Below are 12066 nucleotides of genomic sequence, written 5' to 3'. Positions count from 1 at the left end.
TTTTTTACAAACAGTCAATGTCTAGTGATCGTTAAAGTTACTTTAGCCCAACCGTAAATAAAACTTACCAGAATTTGAGGCACTCATCAAACAAAAATATGAATGATCACGCCCTTAGCAAAATATCGGAAAACATTATCTGGTCGAAATGTTGGTGGGCATGTTGCTAACCACAACAAATGGTACAGTCTGAACCAATGGGCAAGTTGATGTACAGTGTATAATATATAGATAAAGGGTGAAAACAGACCATTACCAGAAATAATGGGTGTGTTGTTCAGTTGAAATGTTATGTGGTATGTTAGATGGTATGGGGTTGAGATGCGAAGGCGTCGAAGCTCCAAACCAAAAATTATGTTAAATATTTAGCCAGTCCTGTAATTTCTAGCAGCTTAGCTTTGAGTTGGTTATCTTATATCGCGGCAATATATAATACAATTGTGGCACTGAAATGTATAGAAAGTTAATGCAAAACTTTAATTTCTTTCAGTATTCAATTCACTTGTGTAGATATTAATAACTTCACTGGCCAATAGAGGCCGTCAGCCTTTCGCCATCTTGTGGGTACAAATGATCTGCTGTTCTTGCGTTGGACACTACGAGCAGGGCGCAGCTTGCCACGCGCGCAGCTGTTATCACGCATCAACGCGGTGATTTTGCTGTCCACGCATGGAGATCGAACGACCATCACAGAGTGTACCCACAAGATGGCGGCAAATGACGTCACGCTGACGGCCTCTATTAGTGTTTCTAGATTGTTTCTTTTGTATAGTTTACAGCCCATAGACCGTTATAACAGCCCATAGACCGTTGTTTACGCCAATTATTTTGATAAATGTGATCGCTAGCAACCAGGGTCAGGGGAAAGCACTTTTAACAAACGGAACACAGTGGATAATCTGTGAATAGAAAATGGGTTGACGAGTTGAGTGTTACGTTAGATGATTGGGCACTCCAAATGTTACGACACTAATAAAAACAACCAATCGTTTCGCTTTGATTCTGCTAATGAAGTAGATTTATTGCGATATTTTGCTATTAACAAAAACCATTTGAAAGTCTAATTATTGTAGTCTCTAAAACATTAAAGGTTCAGTCAGTCAACTAAACACTGAACCCCCCCCAAATACTGTGAATCTCAAAATCTCAATTTTGATGGGGTAAAATGAGTGGATGAGGCTGTCAATCAGATCACCAACCTTTACGGCCCTGATTTGGTAAAACGATCTAACTTAGCATGGGTTATGTGAGAGCGCTCTTGCCATTGGTGATATCCTAAAATCACCACCATGCCACCACTTATAATGAGATTTTTATATTTTCTAAGACATTAGATATGTTTAATAATTTATTTTAAAAAAAAAAAAAAAAACGTCAAGTGTTCAAACTTAAAAGCTATTTTTCTCGAAACAGCGATTTTAATTTCAAGTTAGATCATTTTACCAAATCCACCTGAATTCAAGATGAAGACAAAATGAACAAACCTTAAGCTAGGAGCATTGAATATTACATTAAACAGTACTTCGGTTATATATGTAATTATTATAAATATTTATAGTTGCGCACGTGACCACCTCCGCGCTGCCATAACAGCTTATAGACAGTAAGTCTCGAAGTGACCTTCTACATAGCGAGTGGTCTTTCTATACATTTGAATGCAAAGGCGGAACAACATGAGACTGCTGTTTTGTTCAACTTTGTGATTATATTGTAAATTTTTCCGTCGTCAAATACTTTAAAAATGTTATTTTTGATAACATATTACAAATTCAGAATTGCATAATGTGTAATAATTTTGCAATTCAATTATTACTTAAATTTGATGATATTTATCTACAGAGTTCCTACCCCTTTCTGTATAGTGGTCAATGCATGAGGATTTGATCACGCTTGCTGGTCTTGGTATGTCGTGCCCATGGGTCACGTGCGCATTTATAAAAGCGCATATATAGATATAACTGTAAGTACACTGTTAAGAGAGAGATATAAAATATGTTCTCAATAATACATATGCTACAATGTTAGTATACAGGGTGTATCAAAATCGTTACTACTGGAGCTTATGAAAACCAAAGGGATCACAGCATCTATGCAACGTTGTGTAATTGTGTACTCTTTTTGTTTACAGCAGAGGTAGACTGTGATTTGTGCAAACTATTGAAGATATATTGTCTTATTCATGCTGATGGTCACGTGAAAGTACAAAATACCATAGAAACTGTCACACGGCTGTGAGCTAATCATTATGGGACTCCCTGTAGACTCATGTACTTAATATACCGTAAAACCCCGTCTACAAGCATATAGTGTGCTTCTGATGAAAGCTACATTAATCCAGTCGCCATTATGGAGTTTGAGCAAATAAATTACGGATCCAAGCATATACAAACAAGTATTATTTTAAGACCAATCAATTGTATTGGTATATTAACGCTTGCTTCGAATTAATTAAGCTTTTATAAAAAACACTATATATGCTTGTAGACGGGGTTTTACGGTACTAAATTTAATTATTATAACCTCAACAACACCAATTGCTAATCACGCCATTTGAATTTTATGAGCGATCCATGACAAATAAATTGAGTGAATAACTTGATGAGCATTTCTGTTTAATAATGTACTAATTGTAGGTATGTGTTTGTTTAAAATCAAATATTCTCTACATTCTGATATTAATTTTCCCATAGGAATATAATAAACTGGCCTCAAAAAAAACTTATAATTTTTCACAGGTCATATCTTAAAATCCTCTCCATAAAAATGAACAAAAATTGCACACAGGATTACTTCAATACTCTATTCTAAACACTGGTCAGTAACCAAACAGTTGTCCAAATGACACAACAGCAAAATGCACGGACATGCAACACCTTCCTTGACCACATTCACAGCACAACATATTTCTTTGGCTGGGTTCCAATTATTCGCCTGTGCAAATTATAAGTTTCTTTTTGAGGCCAGTTTATAAATACCAACCAATTTGCAAAGTCACTACCTTTCAGCTCTATTTACAAAGTGCACTACATACGTGCATAAGGTGCCGAAACTTCTGTTAGTTTATGTGGAAGGGTTCCTCAATATCATCAAACTTTTATACAGCATGGGTTGTTAAGGGGGTACTACACCCCTCGATAAATTTGTGTCTATTTGTGCATTTTCTCAAAAACTAATAACACAGTGGTAACAAAAAGTTATGTATATTATAGGGGCAAGGAATCAATTACTACACTGGAATTTCAGTGACCCAAGACAAGCGGTTTGTTATTTATGATCAGAAATAAGGTACTGCTAGGACGTACCTCGTTTCCTATCATATATACTGAACCGCTTGTCTTGAGTAACTGAAATTTCAGTGTAGTAATTGGATATCTTGCCCCAGTAATATACATAACTTTTGTTACCAGTGTATAATTATTTTTTGAGAAAAATGCAAAAATAGTCACAAATTTACCATATGGGTGTAGTACCCCCTTAAGTGTTTAACAAACATAACACGTAGCCAGAGTTGTTTAAAATTTTCAAACAGTTGTTTAAAATATATTTGCAGTGTACAGACCTAACGGTTCATTTAGAACCGCACTTATCTACATCAGATGTTTGTCACAAAACTGTTCAAACTACAGTGGTTCTTGCACATGTACATAAATAACATTTGAACATTGATCTACACAGATTAAAATTATGTACGACCCTTTTTCTCTATTTATATATTTCAAACATTGTAGAAGCTGCAAAATATTACATCAAACTTCCAAGCAGCATTTCTTTTTCAAATAAATGTCATACAGCTGATCAAATCCAACAGTATGATTAATTGTCAGCATTAATTATTCCTGTATCGGTGGCAGCCTATATAAAATTATCTACAACCTACACAGGGTCCTTTGGATCCATTCTCATTAGTTAACCAATGGCTACACGGATTTTTTTAATTTGTTTTAAAAATGTCAAAACAGTCAGAAATCCCTCTTTATTACTAAATTACGAAAATCCGAGTCAATTGTTCGGGATCAGTATTGTACAACAGCAGAGGTGAATGTTATTTTGTGCAAACTATGGAAACGATATTCGAGGGCTTAGAGCCAGAACCACCTATGTCCAATTGTTTTCTCAATTACATGTTACTCATTTCGGCAACACGTGGACGATTAATTATGCCCTCCATAATAAATGCATGTTACTTTGCGGCATATGCATGGTCAATTAAACAAGTGACCATGCATATGCCCCAAAGTCACTTACATTTTCTTATGGAGGGCAGAATTAATCGTCCATTTGTTATCGAAATAGGTAACATGTAACAAACAACAATAACAAATGGACATAGATGGTTCTGGCTCTAAGCCATCGTATTATTGTCTAATTCATATTGATGGTAACGTGAAACTACAACATTTTATAGAATCTATCACACGGAGGGAACTAATCCTCATGGGACTCCCTGTATGCTCATACTGAAAAATACTAAAGTTCATAATATAATGATATTAATATTATAACCTGAACAACACTGGCACTTAAACTGTTAGCTGAGCTACTACAAATCAAAATGGTTCCATTAGAAACCGCACTTTTGTGTTTGTCACAGAACCGTTAAAATTACAGTGATTCTTACACATGCACATAGATAAAATTTGAACATTGATCTCCAGGGACTAATTAAAAATTTATGTACAAGCCTTTTTCATTATGTTCAAAAATTGTAGAAGCTGCAAAATATTACTTTAAACTTAGGGAGCACGGTGGCCGAGCGTAACGGGCTACGACTCATAATCAGAAGGTTGCGGGTTCGAGCCCCGGCGATGCCATCGTGTTGTGCCCTTGAGTAAGGCACTTTATCTCGATTACTCATCTCCACCCAGGTGTGAAATGGGGAGCTGTTATGAATACTGTCCATTGAGCGCCGCCCAAAGGTATGAGCATGCCCTGGGCATTGTATGGCAGCTGACATATTCTAACGACGGCGGAATAAATGTAAAGCGCTTTGGTATATGTTCACATGTGAAAGGCGCTGTATAAATACCAACATTTATAAACTTCGAAGTAACTTTTTTTTTTTCAAAAAAATATCATGAAATTCCAACAGCATGATTTAGTAAATTGAAAGCATTAATTATTCTTGTATTTGTGGCAGCCTGTATAAAATTATCAACAACCATTCTGATTAGTTAATCAACGGTTGCATGGATTTTTTTTTAATGTCAAAACAGTCGGAATACCCCTCTTTATTACTAAATTACCGTAAGTTCTAATCAATTGTTCGTGATCAGTATCACCTTAAAAGACGTTGCTGATCATGATAAAATAAAAGTTTTAACATTCTGGTAATTATTGTGGTGTGGTCAATTGTACTCTTTAATTACAAACTATTAACATGATTAAAGGCAATATTGTTGATGGGGTTAAAATGTGTGAACGAGGCTGTCAATAATGTCGGCCACGTGCACCTTTTAGGTTGATAAATTTTGATGTAATCCAAGATGACGACAAAACTCACAAAGTCGCTCAGCCGTATGGCATTTTCCATACACTCGGTTAGTTTTGTGGGGTTCATTATCGAATCCCAACGGTTTTACCTAGTATTAATATTATTTATTAATATAGGCCTACTTGTTTGATATATTTTAAGCGTTTTAAAATTACAAAATAATCCCATTCAATTACACAACGGATTTGAGCATTGATATAAGCTGCAACATCTTACCTCAAACATCCAAGTATCAATTTATTTTCAAATAAATGTCATTATAGCTGATCAAATCCAACAGTAGGCCTATGATTAATTGTCACCATTAATTAATTATTCTTGCATTGGTGACAGCCTATGTAAAATTATCAACAACAAACACACGCGCCCGTTTATGCTTAAGAAGTGTGGTTCTTATTAGCCAATCAAAAGCTGCACGGAGTTTTATCTTTTAATGTCAAAATGTAAAAAAAAATATTATTAAATTACAAAAAAAAATCGAACCAATATTCGTGATCGGTATCACCTTAAAGCCGTTTGAACATTCTGGTTATTAAGTGGGTAACAAATTATATTTGTTTTTAACGAAACTATTAATGACAATAAGTCATTACTTTTTACAAACAAATACCCTTTCTGAAGTACAGGCTTCGTCATTCCAGGTGTCGGAATCATGAAAAAATTCTACACAATCTTCTCCATACAGAACACCTCCATTGCTTGGTTCGTATTGTTTCCAGTTAGTGTAGTCATTTTGAGTGCCATCACTCCACTTGTATGTACCTTCAGTAGATTTGTCATTTAACCCGATCCATGCCTGGAAAACAATATAGCACAATGTGACATGCGCATGCTACATGAAGTTTTGCGTGCTTTACCTCATACGAGAGACATTGCGATTTTCTAAACGCAGCACGTGGAACGTACGTTTTTGCGTACGTTTTTACGTACGTTAATACGATGTTAAATATTGCTAGTCTCGGTTCCAAACTGGATTATGCTCATTCGTCACGAAGGAGAACAAGTAAGCTGAAATAAAGACTATAATATTTGATCTAATCTAACAGCTTCTAACCTAGGTCGATAGAGGGCATAGTGATGGAAACATAACAGTCCCGATGGCGATAACAGTAAGCTGAGTCTATGCCTGATTCAAACAGGCCGCTTTTGATTTTGACTAAAATGTTGACCTACATGCTGATTAAACTTAATTGTTTTTTGTGCTCCCAAAATATTATAGTTGCCCAAAAACATATATTTTGGTACATTAAAGATCACTACATCCATACATCATGACTTTACTTTCAAAATGAGACTTTATCGTCCTGAAAATTGGGCGCGTTGCATGGACTAAAATCGGCATATTCAACGTAGCATCTGCGTTTTATTCTACGTAGGGAATCCAAAATGGAAAATCGCAAGGTCATTTTTTGTACGCAAAGTATCACACACATTTCAATGGCCAATCTCTGCGTATGAATATTGCGTTTAAATTTAGTCCATTTTAAACACATCGCTGTACCTTTATTATAATGATTTGTTACAAACAAAAAAGATCATAATAATAATTAGACTTTCCTTCGTATGTTCATTATCTTTGACTGTCTTTAACATATTGTGAAATGGACACATTTTATACATTATCAACGATGTATCTACGTCGATTTCGCGCACGTGGAATATCTTCAAAAATAGCGAAATACGTGACCTCGCTTCGATACAGGAGAGTGGTTTTGAATAGATCAACGTACGTCCGATGTCTACGTTTGGAAATCGCAATGTCTCTGTTATCTCCCGTTCCGCACGCCTTTTTTAAAATAGTGATCAATACGATAGCTAAGTCAGAAGTTATTAGTCAGTTTTCACGTACAAAGCAGACAAATTAAGTGCAATCAAATCTCGGGTATAAGATATTAAAATAAATATATTCTAGGCTCCATTTGTGACGTGGTATATCGAAAGCAGACACTTTTGGGCAGGATCGTAAATGGAGAAGTAGCAGAAAATCTGCCCGGGGGTGATTTTGTCACAATTTAGGTTTGTTGCAAATTTGTGATGTTAACAATGTTTAAAATATTGTCTGATAGTTTTGGACCAAGCATCTTGTATTTTTTTCAGACATTTTTCAAAGTCATTCCTACTCTCAACATTGTCAGTAATATTTTTAAAGGCCGATATCTCAATTTACAATTTTACAATACACCATAACGTACGATCTCAATATCTTCGCTTAGGAATGTCCGATTTCATTGAGGAAAATATCGTTGTGGAGCAAAATATCTCTATATTAAGATATAGTAAAACACTCAAACTTAATAACCGGCCCAAAAGTGTCTCTTTTTGCTACCGTATGTCACATTTGTGCAGTGCATTCTTGAAATTAGGACAAACGGACGTTTTCCAACACCGCAAAATGTCAAAATCAGCATAAAGGCGCAGGATTGGTTATTGCACAAATAGCCTGCAATTGCAAGAGAGTGCGCAATTTGTACAAATAGCACAAAATAGCTACGTGCGTAAGCAATTTATACACATTGTATAAATAGCCGCAGATAGTTGCAATTCATACAATTTATGTCATTCAATTGCACGAGTAGCCTACAGTTGTAGTGTGCAATTTGTACAAATAGCACAAAATAGCTACGTGCGTAAGCAATTTTTACAAATTGTATAAATAGCCACAGATAGTTGCAATTCATACAATTTATGTCAATCAATTGCACGAATAGCCTACAGTTGTAAGAAAGTATGTAAAAAATGGTATAAATAGCCACAGTTGCAATTCATGCAATTTATATCGGTCAATTGTACGAATACCCTACAGTTCAAGTTAAAAATAGGGATATTACTAGTATTTATGAGGTACCGTCTGCATAACAGGTTGAACCCAGGCCTTGCCGTTTGAGGCGAGCGATCGCTCTCGCTTGCCACCGCTCGCTTAAACTCAATTTCTAGCGAGCGGTTTTCCACCCACCATAGACACTAAAAATCGCTCGCTGCGGATCACCCAACATTGAATCCAATTTACATTCAAGTTTCAGCACTTTCAATGTATTCGCTTTGTCCTAATTAATTAGCCTTAATCCTTGAAAACGAAAGAGAGGGTGTCAACAGTGCGGTAGGGTTTCATATTGGTACAAATGATCTTCAGACCTAGAGATATAGCATCTTGCTAGGCTAGTGATTGACCACTCGCCTTCAAAATCTAGACGGCCTGGGTTTATTACAATTCGACCACTGACTGAGAGACCATGAGACCATCCGTCTATTGCACGTCTCATGATGCACTCTGCATGATAGATTGAAGAGTGAGGGAAAAAGAATACAGCCTTATGAGAATGGTTTTAACACAAGTCTCCACATACATAAATGACAGCCAGTGAAAAAATGTCTTAGTTCTTAATTTCATCACTTTCTGTTTAAACCTTTTTAGTTTCATCCTTAATGATGGCCAGCCTGATTGAATTTGTCCTGCTGTTGTTGTGAATACAAACGATACGGTCTTTCAATTCTTGGCACAGCTCATTTTGTGTCTGATGTGGCCCCTCAGAAGTGAGAAATTTTTGCAAAATAAAGGCCCAATTAAAGCCATTTAGTATGTCATTCTAGTACTATTATTGTGTGTAGTTTCTGTTTGAAAAAAAACCCCAAAAAATTGGTGAAATGAAGGCCGAATTAAAGACATGTCATTGAATAATAATGATTTATACAATAATAATATTATTGTATAAATTATTTCTATAGTGTTAGGTGGCCAAAGCAGAACCGACACTATTATTATGTACAATGTTAGTTTAAAAATCCAAAAAAAAAGTTAAATGAAGGCCTAAATTGAAGCCATTCGTGGGCAAGTTTTTACATATTTTATTGCTTTTAAACATAGTGTTGCATGCGCGTATTTTTTTTTGGGGGGTGGGGCTTTGGGGGCGCCAGCCCCGGGGTAAAAGCAAGGGGCGGCCAAAATGAAGGGCGGCGGAAGAACAAGGGCGGCAAAAACAGGGGCGACAAAAACGAAGGGGCGGAAAAAAGAATTATCAAAGTAAAAAAGGGCGCCAAAAATTGAAAAGCATATAAAATTTTGAAAAAATGTTTGCTGAAATCTTTTTTTTTTTTTTTTTTTTGCTCTTCACTTTTTCAAACGACCGTGAAAAAAATTGGGTCAACCTTTTCGGGCTGTTAAGGAAGGGGCGGCAAAATTGTTTCTTCTTCAGCCCCCGGGGTTGGGGCGGCCACGGTACGCCACTGTGTTGGGAGTCCAAGCGAAAAGGGATTTGTTTACTTGTGACTTTATAATAAACCAAACTAGGGGATGTCCCCCACTTTGAAAAATAATGTATACAATTGCAATTTCGCTTGTTTCTTGGTCATTGCAAGCAAATAATCGTAGACGTTTTTCTAAAAACTGTACACTCGCAATGTCGTAAATCGGGTATGTCAGGTTTTGTTTGTTTTAACAAAAGGTAAGGGACGTCACGTTTTTATTTCCCTTCAATTTGGAAAAAAATGTCACTTACCCCAGCTGATCCAATAAGCCCGTTGACAAAATAATGCTCTTCAGAGGAATGAATGCTTACAAGATGAGCTCCAAACTGACTGACGCAGTACATTTCAGCATAAGACCATGATTTATGACTGTCAACATAATTGTAGCAATTTCCGTTCCATTCATGAGAACAAACGCCTACAATATGAAAAAGTAAGTGCAACATACTCGTTACAAGGTAACTTCAAGCATACTTTTATTGAAGGCAAGGTGGCTTGATGGTATACTGGCTTCGACTCATGGGGTTGCGGTTCCGAAGCCATGTTGTGCAGTCGCGACGTCTTGTTTATGCAGGAAGGCCATTAACCTCTATTTTGCCCATTTTCTATCTTGAGGTATATACATGTATATATTGGTACCGGCGCGGCTTAATAGCTTGCTTAAGTACGATCGCTATCGATAATGGTACTGTCCGACATGTGAAAACATGCATAAACCTTTATGACATAATAATGATTTATTATATAATCACCCTTGGTTATATTCCTAAATTTCCCAAATATACCAAAATTGGTACAAACAAGGTGTCATTTTATCCCAAAATCATAGGTGTTACACCTCCTACCCACTGATGTTACTGGAATAGCCTCATGCACTAGATCTTTGCAAGAGCTTTATTTTGATACCTCAAGTGTCTCAATAGGACATTTTGTAGTGGAGCTAAATTTTTTTTAAACGACTGATATTCGCTAATTAAATATGCAAATTAGCTAATTAACATGCATAAAATTTTAATTGAACCTGTTTTTCTTTAATTTTATACCTGTTATAATGAATCATTTAAAGAGTTTCTACGATATTTCCACACAAAAATGTGCCAATTACACCTGTCCCACCTTAAGGTCTGCCCACCCACACTGAATTACTAAAAGCAGTGACTGCAACACCTACCTACATCGCAGTTCATTCCCTGCCATCCCGGTTCACAGTTACAAGAATACTGGTTAACATCATGGTTACATATGCCATGCACACATGGTCCTGAAGTGCATTCATCTATATCTGCTTCGCAGTTAAGGCCTGTCCACCCACCTTGACATTGGCATGTATAGCTGTTGAATTGGTCGATACAGGAGCCTCCATTTTGACAAGGGGAGCTGTTGCATTCATCAATGTCTGCATTAAATGGATAAAATGAAAAACGTATGCTGGTTATTAACAATACACTATAATATATCAGAATGACTCAACAGACTTATGGGCTGTACAATAATTATAAGCCCCCTCCCTTCCAAACGACCTGCCAAAAATGTTTGCCCCCTCTCGGCCTGCCCATCATCGCTTGCCCCTCCCTTCTCAGCTTGCCAAAAATATTTGCCCCGCCCCTTTGCACATGCCAAATTTGTAGGTTCTCAATTTGCAAGCGCAGCGAGCAAAATATTTTGCATATTTAAGCGTTTCCATACAGTTTTCAATGAGACTTTTTTTTATCTAAAAGGCGCCCCATTAATGTGTGCCAAAAATAGCTCATCCCCTATCGGCTTGCCAACAATTGCTTGACCTCCCCCTTTCGACTGGGCAAAAAGTTCTTGGCCCCCAATTTTACCCTCCCGCAGGGCTCATAATTATTGCACAGCGACTTAATAGTTAAACATGTCATGCACGCACGACCCTGGTGTGCATTCATCTACCTGCTTCGCTTACCTTCACAGTTAAGGCCCGTCCACCCACTTGGACATTGGCATGTATAGCTGTTGACTTGGTCGATACAAGAGCCTCCATTTTGACAAGGGGAGCTGTTGCATTCATCAATGTCTGCATGAATTAGATGAAAATAAAAAAATGCTAGTTATTTATAATGCACTACCTATAATATTTCAGAATGTCTCAACACACTTTATGGGCTGAGCAATAATTATGAACCCTTCTCCACGGGGGTAACATTTCCAAACGACGTGCCAAATGCTTTCCCCCTCTCGGCCTGCCAAAAATTGTTTGTCCCTCCCCTCTCGGCCTGCCAAAAAATATTTGACCCCGCCCACCCTACCTTTGCACATGCCAAATTTTTGAGATACCAATTTGCAAACCTTAAAAGGTCTATACATATTTTGCG

The sequence above is a fragment of the Amphiura filiformis genome, chromosome 13 (genome assembly GCF_039555335.1).
Source record: "Amphiura filiformis chromosome 13, Afil_fr2py, whole genome shotgun sequence".
Classification (NCBI taxonomy): Eukaryota; Metazoa; Echinodermata; class Ophiuroidea; order Amphilepidida; family Amphiuridae; genus Amphiura; species Amphiura filiformis.
Note: the sequence above shows the minus strand (reverse complement) of the source record.